Here is a 16,053-nt window from a genome sequence, read left to right as displayed (position 1 = left end):
TTGGGTGCTGGAGCTGCGCAGGGTCGGGGCTTCTCGGACCCCAAAGCACTCACCAGTGGAGGACACGGTGGGCTTGCAGTAAAGATGTCGTGCAGTCTTGGCGATCGTCGGTCCCTTGAGGTCTCGTCGCACTCACGGTTCTCAGCTTGGCTGTAGAGGTGAGTAGAGGTCAGAGGTGCCAGGGAAGCCGGGTCTCGTCGAGCTGGGTCGTCGGATTCGTGATGAAGGACTTGCAGCAGACCGCAGTGTTCTTTAGGATGGTGCCCGCTTGATGCAGGGTGACTACTCCTTAGCCACAAGGGAGAATCTTGAAGAAGAAATCGTGAAGTCCTTTCGAAGAAAGTGGTATCTTGATTCCAAAGATGATCTAATTTTAACAGGGGGCCCGCTCCCATCTTTATACTAAAAAAGGGGGCTGACCCGGTGACTAGGTCCTGCCTATGGGTGGGACTAGGTGGGGGGTGGTTACACCCCTCAGCCATGCCGGACTTCCCCAGGCCAGGGGCTGGTGTGCCCCTGGAACTGGTTCAGACCGGCCTATGCGTAGTGAGCACCGGGGTGCCACTCAGCAGTCACCTTCCTGTAAAGCCCTGCCTACCCAGGATACACAAAACCATGTCTGGGACGGTGCTAGCACCGCCCCTGACAGGAAACCCTTTGTCCAGGCTCCCCTCGCTGGAAGGACTCCCAGCTGCAGGGGGTCAGACTCGTGTCTGTGGTGGCAGCATCCATTTTGTGGAGCTGAGGCTTCAGTTAACTTTAACCGGGGTTCACAGTTACATACATGTCGTGTCCCTCTAGAAGGGTGGAATGCTAACCCCGTCGCCAGAATTGGCGAGGGGTTAGTATTCCAATTCGTATGACACCTTACTCGACATGTTTTGATAAAGCAATACCAAAGATAGCATTTAACCGCGAGGATTATAATGCACTTAAGAGTATATGGTATGCGATATCATGGAACAGCTATTAGGACTTGATTCCGCAAGCTGCAGACAGGCTCAGCTCATGCCAGAGCACCATCTCACATGATTCCAAGCACTCTGCCTTCAGGATTGTCAAGGCCTGCCATAGGAGTGACTGATAGGAATCTGTGTGTCCATTTTAGGGTTAGGTATAGGTATACTACACCTACAGCAAAGGGTGATTACACGACTTTGCCCCAGCTGTCATGCAGCCAGTTGTGTCAAATTTAGGAGGCCAGCCAGGGGTGGCATAATACATGCTGCAGCCCCTGGCAGCCCTGGGTACACCTATGCCCTGAGTTACAGGGTCTGATAAGGTGGCCCAGTACCAATTGGAAATGTACCTAGGGTACATGGAATCCATTTTAAAGAGAGAGCAGTAGGCCTGGGGTCCTGATTGGCAGGGTCCCAGGTCGACTATGTCCAAAACCAGCTAAAACACAGGGCAAAAAGTTGGGGGCAACCATAGTCAGGATGTACCTTCCTACAGATACTATATCTGCCTGTGGATTCCTCACCTTGTGAATATCCCCTTGCGTCAGCAACATTCGGAAATTCTTTTCGTAGCCTCGCGCCAACGTGGACTTGGACGTCATAGAGACACGGCATCGCACGCAACTCCGCTGACGTCACCGACGCCTACAATAGGCACACGCCGGTGTGATGATATCAGCTCCGCCCTTTTTTCCGTGCCATCGAGGCACACGGATGGACCAATGACAGTAAAAATATACATAGTATACACAGTACACAATAGCCAAGGAGAAACACACAGTGCGAAGCAAGTGCAAGAAAGCAATGGAAACATCTCCTTAACATTACAATATATATACAATACATTACAGTAACTCTGGCATAGAAGAGTGGACAACGGGGAGGCGGGCGGGTCAGTGAGGAATCCACAGGCACAACTAGTACTAATAGCGGACGCATCACAGATGTTCTTCTGATAGATACATCTACCGTGTGGATTCCTCACCTTGTGAATAGAGTCCCACAGCAGTCCCCACTCCCGGAGGAGGGTGTCCACTCTTCTAAACCAGGAAATCCTGAAGGACAGAGCGCGCAAAGTGGCCGTCCCTCCTCACCTCGGAATCCAAGCAGTAATGCTTCGCGAAATGGTACGGTGCACCAGAGCCTGAGGGCAACTCCCACTCTGGAGAGAAATCCAGGTTTCCTGCATCAGCCAACTCTTCAAAACAGTCCTCCTCCAATTCACCTTCCTCAATATCAGAATGTGAATCCAAGTACCTTTGCTCTTCCAAAAGGCGTTAAGCCTCCCTTCTGGACCTCTCCTTCACACGTCTCGCAGCAGCCGGATCCACCAGCGGCTCCGACGGATTTGGGATCGACGCCGGTATCGAATCCGATGGCACAGTGGAATGCCCTCGAGGACGATCTGGAGCCGGCGACGCCGGAGCCGGCATATAAGGCATAAACGGAGCTGGAGGATAGGAGTGAGGAACTCTCAAACTGAAAGCCAAAGGACCCATGGGACCCGAAGGTACAACGCCCTTGAGAAGACGCCATACATAGCGTTCAGAAACGCCGAAGGGTCCTGGCCTGGGGCAGGAAAGGGCGGCTGAAAACCCTCAAGCCGGTCCTGAGGAGGGATCAGATTCGGCTCTTCGACAGGTGCGGAATCCACATCCTCCTGGGCCTCTTCCTCTTCTCGGGCCGGGGACGGATTCGGAGCTGGATTCGGAGCCGGAGTCTGATTCGGAGCCGGAGTCGGAGACCGCCCACGCGACTCCGAAGGTGAGGCCTCACCTTCAGGCTCAGAGACATCCAGACTAACCACCTTAGAACGAACCTTCTTCGGTGACCTCTACCTCGAGCCCTACTCCTTACCGGAACGACGTCGGGACTCATGTCTCCTCTTCTTATGCTTCTTCTTCGACTTCGAAGCATGATCCGAAGCCGACCTCGAAGACAACCCCCCTCAAGATCCAGACCTTGACTTCGACCTCGACCTCGACCCCGACCTTCGAGAATGAGACCTTGACGATTTCTCTTTCCCAGCCTTCAGCTTCGCAACCAGGAGCTTGGCCTCTCTTTCCCTCAGGGCCTTCGGGTTCATCTTCCGACATGAAGAACAACCATCCACATCATGGTCGGAACTCAAACACCAGATGCAGTCATCATGCGGGTCGGTAAAAGACATCATTTTACCGCACTCCCTGCAGGGCTTGAAGCCGGTCTTCTTAGATGACATCGTCGAAGAGACAGGATACAGAGAAGCAGAAAATGGCAACAAAGTACCAGTTGGCTACAGAGATTCCCGATAACCGTTAGCGTCGACGACGCGGAAAAAAGGGAACTGATGTCATCACGCCGGCGTGGGCCTATTGTCGGTGACGTAAGCGGAGTCGCGTGTGATGCCGTGTCTCTATAACGTCCAAGTCCACGTTGGCGCGAGGCTACGAAAAGAATTTCCGAATGTTGCTGACGCAAGGGGATATTCACAAGGTGAGGAATCCACACGGCAGATGTATCTATCAGAAATTGATGTTAAGAAAACCTTCCGGATCCAGTCTGGCACCCTGAGAGTATTCTAAGGTGAAGACTCTGCATTACTGAAGGTAAGTAACTTGTGCCTTCAAACTGCGAATGGCATGTAACGCATCTTTCATTGACTTCATGCAGCCCTTCCTCATATAATTTCCTATCTTCCATTCTACCTTTTAAAACACATTTGAATTCCCTACTCTCTTCTCATTCTGCCCTCTCTCCCCTACTGTAAACTACCCCGGACTATTCATTTTTTTCTAGCCTTTCATCATTCTCAATTAAGTTAACCCCTATCTCTTTATCCCTTACCTTCTGACTTCCTAGTAATCATTTGTTGAATAGTCACTGGGTCATTATAATCTTCTATTGGTAACATTTGGTTAATCGATTTTCTCTTTGCCACAACACGGGATATTCAGCTCTTCAGTTCTGTGCACATTATAAAAATGCTGAATAAAGTGTATAAACCTATTACCTTTGTCAAAGGATATTGGACATGCATGCAGCGCCTTTGAGCAGGTAAAACCAGGAATGAGAAGATATTAAATCAGCGTAAGCACTGTGAGCGGTGCAGTAAATACCAGCTAATTTTCTACATCTGACAGGACAGCCTATGCAAATGGTCTTTAAAGACCTGTGAAAAACTCGGGCGTGCCGGAGCAAAGACTCCAGTCACTGCCCAGCTGAGGCCCCAGCAGCGCGAGCTGCACTGCAGCAGCCCGGGCTGACACAGGCCGGGGGAAGCGGGGGGGCTGAAGCCCTTGGCAGAAGTGTGACTGGGAGAGCGACCCCCTTTGCATTGCTCCGCGGCCCCCCTGGGGGTCACGCCCCACAGTTTGAAGACCCCTGACCTAGAGGGCACCTTAGAGGTACCCGCTGAAACCTACCAGCCCTCTGGCTGACTAGTTTAGCGCAGGCTACTCCCACAGACATGTTACTAGCCCCCCCTAGGAGGTGAGTGGCCCACTCTCAGAGAATAGAAACAATACCTGCTCTGGGGAGAGGTGTTATCACCTCCTTCCCCAGAAGACTGAAAATGAGCATTCCAAGACCGGGAGCTTCAAAGAGCCTGCTGTTTTTGGTATGAAAATCTGGCTTTCCTCAGAGGTGGGGGGCTATCAAAATCCCCCCTGTCCAGGGCCCATTTGGCGTGTTGCACTTCAGGCTGAACACATCTCTAGGGTGAGCAGCCTGAAGTGAACACGACTTTTAGAATTCCACCATCTTGTGTGTGGTTGAATTAGGAATTCTGGGACAGGGAAGTGGTCATCTAGAGTGTGTAGTGGCCCCAGGGGTAAGTTGTCCATTGGCTAATACCTCTCACGCCTCTTAATACCCCTAAATTGAGCATTTATGGCACCCCGGATACCATATTTTCAGAATTTGACAGATCGAGAGAAGGAGTGGATAAAAGAGTCCTGTCCCAAGAACCGAAAAGCAATAACTGACTTGGGGCTGATCTTGCCAGCCTGATTGCGGGCCCCAACAATCATGGAAGAAGAGCTGTCAGTGCTTCGCAAACTGACAAGGAAACTCCCTTGGAGTAGAGGAGCTACACCTCTGCAGCCGCACACCCCAAAAACGCAAGGTGAAGTCTACAGAATTGCCGCTGCCTGGCCAGCCCAACGCAGAAGACTCCCAGGAAGAGGGCCCTGTGCTCCGGAAGGTCAGATATGTCCTCCCACCGAGTGAGAGGACACCCTGGGTACTGGACCCCTTGCAGCAGCCAAGGTTTGTTGAGCCCAGTCCAGACACCAACGTCGAGGAAGACCGACCTGCACGTCGAGGGACTTCATGGACAGTGAGATCCACTTTGTGAGCGGCTCTGGCTTGTTGGCTCCTATTTTGCAAAACCAAGACGTGAGCCTGTGACCGCCGCCATCCAACGCCTCAAAGCAGGGGACTGTGTCAACAGGGTCCCTACAACCACAAGAGCTAAGCCCACGCTTGGGTTAGCCCAGACTGGACTTCAAGTCATCCCCTCCAACAGAGAGAGAATCATGCACGGAATCAGATGTCAAAAGACACCACTGCACCAGAGTCCCACAGTCCGTGGAGAAGTGAACTGATGGGGTCCCTAAATGGATGAGCATCTCAAGGGTTGAGCCCCCCTGTGAGTTCCCCCGGACTGGTCCTTCAGTCCAAGCCTGCAACCTCTTTGTAACTGGACCTTTCTCCATTAAAGTGAATGGGACACCAGACAAAACATGTCTCTGCACCCGGACACCCCAGAGCTTCCCGACATGACCGGTTGATGCGGCCTTGGACCTTGACCCATACTGTCCTGAAGCACAGTCCTGTATTCGTTGTCAAGTGCCCGAATGCATTATATGCTTTTCCTCCATAGGATAACATTGCCGATCCATAAAATGCACAAAGTATCCATTTCTGAAAACTGTAAATTCATCTCTCACAAAGTACTTACCCTATTCCGGTGATCTTGGTATCTAAATTTATATACAAGCACAGGTTATTTTTATAAATTGGTGTCAGATTTATTTATTGAGTGTGTGTCTCACTGCCTTTGTGAGTGCAATAAATGCGGAACACTATCCTCTAATATGCCCAACGGCTCACTCACACTACCACAAAAGAGAGCAATTGGGGTGTCATTTGTGCTTCGGTAATTCCTTTGGCGTTTGCCTGGACTCTTTACACAGTGTACCTATTTTTGGTCCACTATATAGAGAACCAGAGACATTGAGACTCAGCGGAACATACTATGGTGACCAGGCAGCACTAGGTATTTTGTATGGCTTTTGAGTTGATATCATTATTTATCTACTCAATGATTTTCATTTCGAGATTGCTTTCTAATTCCATTATGTTATGGTTCATGTTATACAGAGAGCTTTAAGGGAACAGAAGAGCGGATCCCGAGGACACAGCCCTTTTGTCATTGTGGCGTCACCAGTTTTGTCAATAAACTTTCTTTGTCAACGAGATTATCCAAACCAACTGTTGAGCCGTCATATTAGGTACAGATATTAGACATTTGAATCAGTCCAACCACATGCCGCTCGGCAGATCAAAAGGAATATGCTACTTACCAGTATGCATCTGTTCTTGGCATGTAGGGCTGCTGACATTCATATCTGTGCATAGATCGCCGCCTAGTGTTGGGTCCGGATGATTGCACCTTGTTGTCCTGGAAGTATCACGAGATAGGGGACTCCTCCCCTGGACTACAGTGCGCACGGGCATCTTCTCCATCCTCAGATTGTTTTTCGCCATTGTGGCAGAGATGGAGATAGTAAGGTAAGAGATGGCCATGCAAAAGATAATGCTGCAGCTGCTACAGGCACCGGGGAGGAGGGCGGGCGATATGAATATCAGCAGCCCTACATGCCAAGAACAGATGCATACTGGTAAGTAGCATATTCCGTTCGAGGCATGTGGGATGCTGAATTCATATCTTTGCATAGACTGAATAGCACTATCTCCTCTAGCTGTGGTTACCTGTGTCAGCTGCAGCAGTCTGGAAAAGAGTTTTGAGAACAGCCTGGCCTACAGCAGCTTGCTGCTTTGCTTGCACGTCTACACAGTAGTGTTTTGTGAAGGTGCGTATGGTAGTCCATGTGGCTGCTCTACATATGCCTTCAAGAGGAATATTCCCTAGGAAAGCCATGGATGCCCCCATTTTTCGCGTAGTGTGCGCTCTCATGGGGACAGTTAAAGTGCGTTTAGCCTTTTGATAGCATATTTGAATGCATTTAACTATCCATCTGGCTATTCCTGACTTTGATATTGGATTTCCTTTATGTAGTGGTGAAAAAGCAACAAATAATTTCTTTGTTTTCCTAAATGATTTCGTTCTGTCCACATAATAAAGCAGAGCTTTCTTTACATCCAGTGTGTGTAGGGCTCTTTCAGCTACTGACTGTGGATTTTGGAAGAACACTGGCAGTTCTATTGATTGATTAATATGGAAGTTGGATATGACCTTTGGCATAAACTTAGGGCTTGTTCTAAGAACCACCGTGTTAGCATGTACTTGCATGAAGGGTTCCTGAATGGTTAGTGCTTGTAACTCGCCTGAGTGAGGTAATGGCAATTAAGAATGCCACCTTCCACGTTAAGAATTGCAGTTAACATGAGTGTAGAGGTTCGAAAGCAGGTCCCATAAGTCTGGTAAGTACTATATTTAGATTCCAGACTGGGGAAGCTGGGTGTCTTGGAGGGATCACTCTTTTAAGACCCTCCATAAAAGCTTTTATTGCTGGTACTCTAAACAGTGAAAGGTGTTGCCTATTTTGAAGGTATGCTGCTATAGCCGCTAGGTGTAGTCTTATGGAAGAGTACGCTAGGTTGCATTTTTGAAGATGCAGCAGGTAACATATAATCTTTTGTATGGAAGTGTCTAAAGGTTCATTTGGTTATTGTTGCAGTAAATAACAAATGTCTTCCATTTAGCTGCGTAGCATGCTCTCGTAGTTGGCCGCCTTGCCTCTTTAATGATGTTCATACAGTCTGGAGGCAAGTTAAGGTATCCAAATTCTAAGACTTCAGGAGCCAGATCGCTAGGTTCATCTGATTGGGATCTGGGTGTCTGATTTCTCCATGGTTCTGAGTTAGAAGATCTGCTCTGTATGAGGAGCGTCGAAAGGAACCTCTGTTGCTGAAACTGTAATGCACCCATTGATTTTGCAGTTTGTGTCTTTCTTCATTTTATCTAAAATGGTGTCGACTGCGGGGCCAAAAAGGAAGTCTTGATTGACTGGCTGGTTAAGAATGGTGGACTGCACCTCGTTTTTAAAGCCCGAAATACGCAGCCATGCATGTCGTCGTAGTAAAACGCTAGTGTTAATAGACGTGGCTGCGGTGTCGGCTGCGTCAAGCGCACATTTGATGTAGGCGTTTGTAATACATTTTCCCTCCTGTATGAGGTCATTAGCTTGGGCTTTAAAAGGCTCAGGCAGGTGTTGCATCTTTCAAGCTGGTCATAGTGCACCCTGTCGTAACGAGCTAGCAGAGATTGTGTATTTGCAATTCTCCATGAATTGGAGGCCTGTGATGCTACCCTTTTACCTAAAGCCTCTAGTATTTTTGACTCCTTATCAGGAGGAGGAGCCTCCCACGTTGTCTGTGAGTTTGCCGTTTTGCGTGCATTAGCCACTACCAGGGAGTCTAATGTAACTGACCTCTGATGTATGTAGGGGCTGCTCTATACTTCTTCTCAATCCTGGGATTGATTACGCGTGCCCTGGCTGTATCTTTAAATATATCAGGCGCGTGTTTTAACACCATCTTTAGAATAGGAAGTGTTCTAACGCTTTTCTCTGAAGTAGGGAAGGTGTCAAATAAGAAGTCTTCTTCTACAGGGTCATTGTGCATATCTACATTGTGGTCCTGCGCTGCCCTGTCTATTAGTTGGTTGAAGACAATGGTGTTGTCAGTAGGTGACGGCTTAGTTGGGTATTAGGAGACGTCAGGGATGGGATGGGTGTCATATGGGTCAGTTGGCTCCCCTCATGGTTCATCTTGAGGGTTAGGATCCTCTGGATAATCATAATCATGCTGTGGATCCTCCCCTGTGTTTCCCTCATTGTCCCCACAGTGAGAAGGAGAGTAAGGAGCAAAAGGTGTAGTAGGCAAGTGGGATAGAAAGGAATGAAGGGTCTAGAGGGAGAAGTCCCAAAGTCCTTCTTTTTAGTGGAATGGGGGAATGAGAGTCCGTGTCTAGTGGCCTCTTCTTCCTGTGAAGGATTGTGACTTTAAAAGTCTCAGGATTAATATATATTTTTGCCTGGTCGTCTGATGGATCTGGATGGAAGAGTTCTTCCTCCACTGTCCTTGGATGTGCTTTGGGTCGATAACACCTTTAGTTTCGACGACTTTTGGAGCCTTATTGATCTTCTTTGGCTCGGGCCCTTTCTTCGGGTCGACAAGTGATTTTGGGTCGACCAGGTCTTTCGGTTCGATACGTTTCTTGTGCTCGACAGGTTTTTTTCGGTTGACTGTCCTTTGCCGAGTCGATGGCTTTTTTGGGATCGACTGGTGTTTTTGGAGCGATAGCCTTCTCCGGCCAGATTACAGGCTTCGATACGGCACCCTTTCTGTCGGCGACCTTCTTCGGTTCGGCGACTTTCGGCACAGCTGGCTTTTTTGGGTCGACGGCCTTCTTCGGGTCGGCGGCCTTCGGCTCGGTGTCGCCCTTCGGCTCGACGGCCTTCTTTGGGTCGACGGTTTTCTTTGGGTCAACGCCTTTAGGCTGTACGGCCTTCTTCGGGTCAACGCCCTTTGGGTCGACAACCTTTTTGGGCTCTGGAACCTTCTTTGGGATCACGTTACTTGGCCTGGGGGTCTCTGAAGGCTCATGTTTCGAGCCGACCCGGACGGCGGGGCTGGCGAATGTTTTCTCCGATCTTGGCTAAGGCCTTTTGGCGATGCCTCGACCTGAGCCTTCGGTAACGGGGTAATCGGTGTCGGGGGCAGTGTACTCACGATTTGCCCCGGTGGGATCTCGTTGTCGGAGTCCAAGTAGTCCTCGACGGTGACGATCTCTAGGTCCGAATCTGGAGGTTCTTGGTCATCGAAGATGTTGTCCGGTTCCGGTGCCTGTCGCTCCATCTCTTGCCTAGCGGCCCGTCAAATCCGTATGGTTTTCTTCGACTGGAATTGGGCACAGGCTGGAGTGGCATTGTGGGCACCTTTTGAACGGGCTCCTTTCCATCGACAGCAGGCCCACGTGGCGTCGAAAAGGCCCAACGGTCCGCGCTGACGACCGGTTCGAGATGGAAAGCTTGATCGAGTCAAGAAGTACAGAGCGCAAACAACAATACCTTTATAAAAGTTTTATTTTGATTGCAAAATTGGAGTATAGGAATAACATCCGAACCCAATGGCGGAAAAAAACAATCTGAGGATGGAGAAGATGCCATTGCGCACTGTAGTGCAGGGGAGGAGTCACCTATTTTGTGATACTTTGAAGACTCTTCCAGGACAACAAGGTGCAATCATCCGGACCCAACACTAGGCGGCGATCTATGCACAGATATGAATTCAGCAGCCCACATGCCTCGAACATCCATCAATTCCATCTCCGTGATTATTTAATGAATATCTTTAAATTACGGAGACGTTCATTAGGTTAAGATGGCCTGGCCCTTTAAGAACCAAGAGACCGGGTGTGGTCTCGTGAGGTGGCAAGACGTTCAACACTTCTGTGTTCTCCGCGCCTTATCCATTCGTGCCGCGGATGTGAGAGTGCTAGGTAGACGGTGGGGAGTCGCCAGATTGCAATAACGTTAAAAACCTCCCGCTACATGGCCCTTGTTGTTTTCAAACATGATTGTTTAAACTCGGCAGAAAAATGTTGTAAATTATCACTCCCACTCTAATTTTTACTCTTTCTGTGCTCACAGCAAATCGGGCGTGAAGGTTTCCCCTGCCGTGAGCCCATGTTATATTAACAACGGATACTGATAGTGAGTCCTTTTATACGTATTCTTCCATTTTAATGTTATAGTTTGACTTTTTGGCACTTTTTTTGAGTTTTTCCCGCATTAAAGGAATGATGGGATGCAGGCATAATGGTTTTGGCACTAAACAGGACTACCATGTATAGCCTTTCGAGTATTCGTAACTCGCATGATAAATTGATATAATAGTATCAGGCAACATGTCGAGAGGTACTGATTGCTTGGCATTATGGAATGTGTCAATTTAGGTACATTTCTCCCAAAATATACGTCTTGAGAGGTCACATATTACTGGCCTACTCTTAGGTTAACATTTCGTTGATCACAAGTGGGTGACTACGGGGACTTTGAAACTGGGTTGATCGTTTAATAAAAGGTCTTTCTACTATAAGATTGCTAATGGAGCACACAGCCCTTATACAAATCGCATGTGCATGAATTTGATGTTCTGCTACCATTATCATTTGTTTAAGATGTTAGCTTTGTGGAATAACCTTGGCATTACAAGGAGATTCGACACGGGAAGTCTGAGTTTATATTTAAGTATCATGTATCCCTGCGGATTGGTCACGTCTTAGTGTGCGTGGACCACCGGGGGATATTATATGGTCCTGATGAATGCTGAGTGTAGATAGCTCATAACAGCAGAAACATGTTGACCACGATTATTAGATAAGGACACATTGGTTCAAATTCACTTAGCCACTAGTTGTCCGCTTGCACTTTGTTTTTATTGAAGGTCGACTATCCCTTTATAAAAATGGGTATAGGGAACAGTTGGCTCTTCTTTTAATTTCACTGACACCTTTCTGGGCACATTCACTAGCCCTCAAAAAGGAACCCAACAATGAAGCCAGTCACCAACTTTGTGGGTGCAAGAGGGTTCTTTTTGAATCACAGTTTCCCCTCCAATCACCTTTAGATTTGGGCTATAAGGTAAAGATATCTTTTGCTCTCAGGTTGTATTGCACCTTGAGTGTCACTCTTTTGTTGTTCGTAAAAAACAAACAAAAAAAAACACTATATAAAGAGCCAGCTTCTTACACCAGCTACAGCCTGACCAGTGACAATGTCCTTTTCGGCCTAGTCACTGGGATAACATGGCTTTTCCAATGTCACACATCTCCCACTCTTAACTATTGGATGCTTTACCTTACCCTGCGGACAACAAGGTACACTTTGGGGTGAACTTAATATTTCAAATGAGGTTTTTTGTGTCAAAAGGGTGCTTTTAAAAGGTCTGAGCAGCAGGGGTCTGGCAGCTGTAATCAGGCTACACAGGGTAGGCCTGAAGCCATGTTTCTACTGACACTGCTGCTTGCATCCAGCACCTCCCTTTGTTGCTGACCCTGGTTGTGACAACCACTAGATCAGGATCTTCTCAACCTCATGCAGTTTGTGACCACTGGTTGCACAACAATTCCTGAAACGGCCTCACTTGTAGTCTTGTGTTTGGAATGAGGGGAGTGCAAGATGCCATCATCCTCAATAGTTTCATTATGTTCTCACCGTCCAAGACTGTGATGTATGGTAAAGGTGAATTCGGCCTAGTATTGCATATACTCTCCTTGCAGTCGGGTAGGCCTTTGCTTTAGTTGTGTTCATGTCTGTACCAAGAAATGATATGTGTCAGGGTTGGGAGATGATTTTACTAGTGTGTATAAGGAATATGCTACTTACCAGTATGCATCTGTTCTGGGCATGTAGGGCTGCTGACATTCATATCTGTGCATAGATCGCCACCTAGTGTTGGGTCCGGATGATTGTACATTGTTGTCCTGGAAGAGTCTTCGAAGTATCACAAGATAGGTGGCTCCTCCTTCGGACTACAGTGCGCATGGGCATCCTCTCCATCCTCAGATTGTTTTTCGCCATTGTGGCAGAGATGGAGTACAGTATAGTAAGAGATGGCCATGCAAAGAGTGAATGCTGCAGCTGCGACAGGCACCGGGGAGGTGGGTGGGCGATATGAATGTCAGCAGCCCTACATGCCAAGAACAGATGCAGACTGGTAAGTAGCATATTCCGTTCGAGGCATGTGGACTGCTGAATTCATATCTGTGCATAGAATGTATAGCAGTATCTCCCTTAGCGGTGGCTACCTGTGCCAGCTGCAGCAGTCTGGAAAAGAGTTTTGAGAACAGCCTGTCCTACAGCAGCTTGCGGTTTTGAATGTACATCTACACAATAGAGTTTTGTAAATGTATGTGTGGTTGACCATGTGGCTGCTTTACAAATTTCGTGTAAAGGAATATTACCCAGGAAAGCCATGGATGCCCCTAGCTTGCTTGTGGAATGCACCCTAGGGGAAACTTAACATGCGTTTGGCTTTTAAATAACATATTTGGATGCCCTTAACGATCCATCTGGCTACACCTGATTTTGAAATAGGGTTGCATTTGTGTTGCGGTGAGAAAGCAACAAACAACGGTTTTGTTTTTCGAAATGCCTTAGTTCTGTCTATATAGTATAGCAGAGCTCTTTTGACATCTAGAGTATGCAAGGCCCTTTCAGTTACTGTTTGTGGATTTTGAAAGAACACTGGCAGTTCGATGGCTTGATTTATATGGAAATTGGGATACCACCTTTGGCATGAATTTAGGGTTTGTTCTGAGAACTACTCTATTTGCATGTATTTGAATGAATAGCTCTTGAATAGTTAGGGCTTGCAGCTCGCTAACTCTTCGAAGCGAAGTAATGGCAATAAGGAAAGCCACCTTCCAAGTAAGAAATTGTATTTCACATGAGTGTAGTGGTTCAAAAGGTGGTCCCACAAGTCTGTTTAAAACAACGTTCAGATTTCAGACTGGTGTAGGTGGGTGTCTTGGAGGAATTACGCGTTTGAGTCCTTCCATAATCGCCTTAATTGCTGGCACCCTAAATAGTGAAAGGTGTTGCCTGTTTTGAAGATATGCTGCTAACGCAGCTAAATGTATCCTGATGGATGAATAGGCTAAATTGCAGCGTTGTAGGTGCAAGAGATAGCAAATGATGTTTTGAGTAGAAGCATCAAGTGGGTTAATATCGTTGTTACGACAGTAAATGACAAAAAGTTTCCACTTTGCTGCATAACATGCTCTGGTAGTGGGTTTTCTTGCCTCTTTGATAATATTCATGAAGTCTGGAGGCAAGTTCAGGTATCCAAATTCTAGGATTTCAGGAGCCATATCGCCAGTTTCAGCTGTTGCGGGTCTGGGTGTTGGATTTCTCCATGGCTCGGAGTTAGAAGATTGGGCGTGAGTCGCAGTCTTTGATGGGGCACCACCGACAGTTCTAGGAACGTTGTGTACCATGGCTGCCTTGCCCATGTGGGAGCAACTAGGATCAGTGTCAGCGAATGTTGGCGCAATTTGCGTGCCACCAGCGGTATTAATGGAGCTGGGGGAAAAGCGTACGCAAATTTGCCTGACCAGATCATCGATATCGCATTGCCCTGCGATTGCGGATGTGGGAACCTGGCGGCAAAGTACTGGCATTTAGCGTTTTCGCTTGTGGCAAACAGATCTATTTCCGGGTGTCCCCACTTCCGGAAGAATGGTTGAAGCACTGTGGGGTGAATCTCCCATTCGTGCATTTGTTGACTGGGCCTGCTGAGCAGGTCGGCTACTTGATTGTCCTTGCCTGGGAGGTGCTCTGCCATAAGAAACATGTTCCTTTGAATGGCCCACTTCTACATTGCTTGAGCTAGGTGCGACAGCTGTGGTGAGTGTGTTCCTCCCTGTTTTTGAATGTAATACATAGCTGTCATGTTGTCGGTCTGGATCAACACGATTTTGTTGCATAAGTGTGTCTTGAACACTTTTAGAGCTAGAAAGATAGCCATGAGCTCTAGAAGGTTGATGTGCACCTTCTTTTGTTCTACAGTCCAGAGTCCCTGTACTGTGTAGTGTAGGACATGGGCTCCCCATCCTAGTAGGGATGCGTCTGCGGTCAACACTATTTGTGGGACAGGCTCTTGGAACAGTCGTCCTTTGCAAAGGTTTTGTGGATGTAGGAAGGTAGATCCTGACTATGCTTGCCCCCAACTTTTTGCCTTGTGTTTTAGCTGGTTTTTGACATAGTTGGCCTGGGACCCTGCCAATAGGGACCCCAGACCTACTGCTCTCTGTGTAAAATGGATTCCATGTACCTTAGGTGCATATACCAATTGGTACTTGGCCACCTTATCAGTCCCTGTACCCAGGGCATAGGTGTACCCAGGGCCTACCAGAGGCTGCAGCATGCATTATGCCACCCCTGGCTGGCCATCTAAATCTGACACAACTGGCTGCACGACAGCTGGGGCAAGGTGGTGTAATCACCCTTTGCTTTAGATATAGTATACCTATATCTAACCCTAAAATGGACACATGTATTCCTATCAGTCACTCCTATGGCAGGCCTTAACAATCCTGAAGGCAGAGTGCTTGGAATTATGTGAGATGGTGCTCTGGCATAAGCTGAGCCCGTCTGCAGCCTGCGGAACCAAGTCCTAATAGCTGTTCTATGATAACGCGTACCATATACTCTTAAGTGCATTATAATCCTCGCGGTTATTTGCTATCTTTGGTATCGCTTTATCAAAACATGTCGAGTAAGGTGTCATACGATTTGGAATACTAACCCCTCGCCAATTCTGGCGACGGGGTTAGCATTCCACCCTTCTAGAGGGACACGACATGATTGTAACTGTGAACCCCGGTTAAAGTTAACTTGAGCCTCAGCATCACAAAATGGATGCTGCCACCACAGACACAAGTCTGACCCCCTGCAGCTGGGAGTCCTTCCAGCGAGGGGAGCTTGGACAAAGGGTTTCCTGTCAGGGGTGGTGCTAGCACCATCCCAGACAGGGTTTTGTGTATCCTAGGTAGGCAGGGCTGAATAGGAAGGTGACTGCAAGTGGCACCCCAGTGCTCACTATGCATCTGCCGGCTTGAACCAGTTCCAGGGGCACACCAGCCCCTGAGCTGGGGAAAGTCCGGACAGGGAAGAGGGGTGTAACCACCCCCCTTCCTGGTCCCACCCATGGGCAGGCCCTAGTCGCGTACCAGCCCCTTTCTTTAGAATAAAGGTGGGAGCGGGGACCCTTCCAAATGTAGATCATCTTTGAATCCTGAAACTACTTTCTACGAAAGGAACTCAAGACTTCTTCTTAAGATGTCTCCCTTGTGACTAAG

General features: G+C 48.1%; 1 protein-coding gene across 10 annotated transcripts in view; it reads right to left on the bottom strand.

Annotated features, from left to right (window-relative positions):
* HECTD1 (HECT domain E3 ubiquitin protein ligase 1) overlaps positions 1-16,053 on the bottom strand; it is a 665,243-nt gene that overhangs the window by 146,001 nt on the left and 503,189 nt on the right. The window lies entirely within an intron of this gene.

The sequence above is a fragment of the Lissotriton vulgaris genome, chromosome 9 (genome assembly GCF_964263255.1).
Source record: "Lissotriton vulgaris chromosome 9, aLisVul1.2, whole genome shotgun sequence".
In the NCBI taxonomy this organism is placed as follows: Eukaryota; Metazoa; Chordata; class Amphibia; order Caudata; family Salamandridae; genus Lissotriton; species Lissotriton vulgaris.
This window is presented reverse-complemented; position numbering and strand designations above follow the sequence as displayed.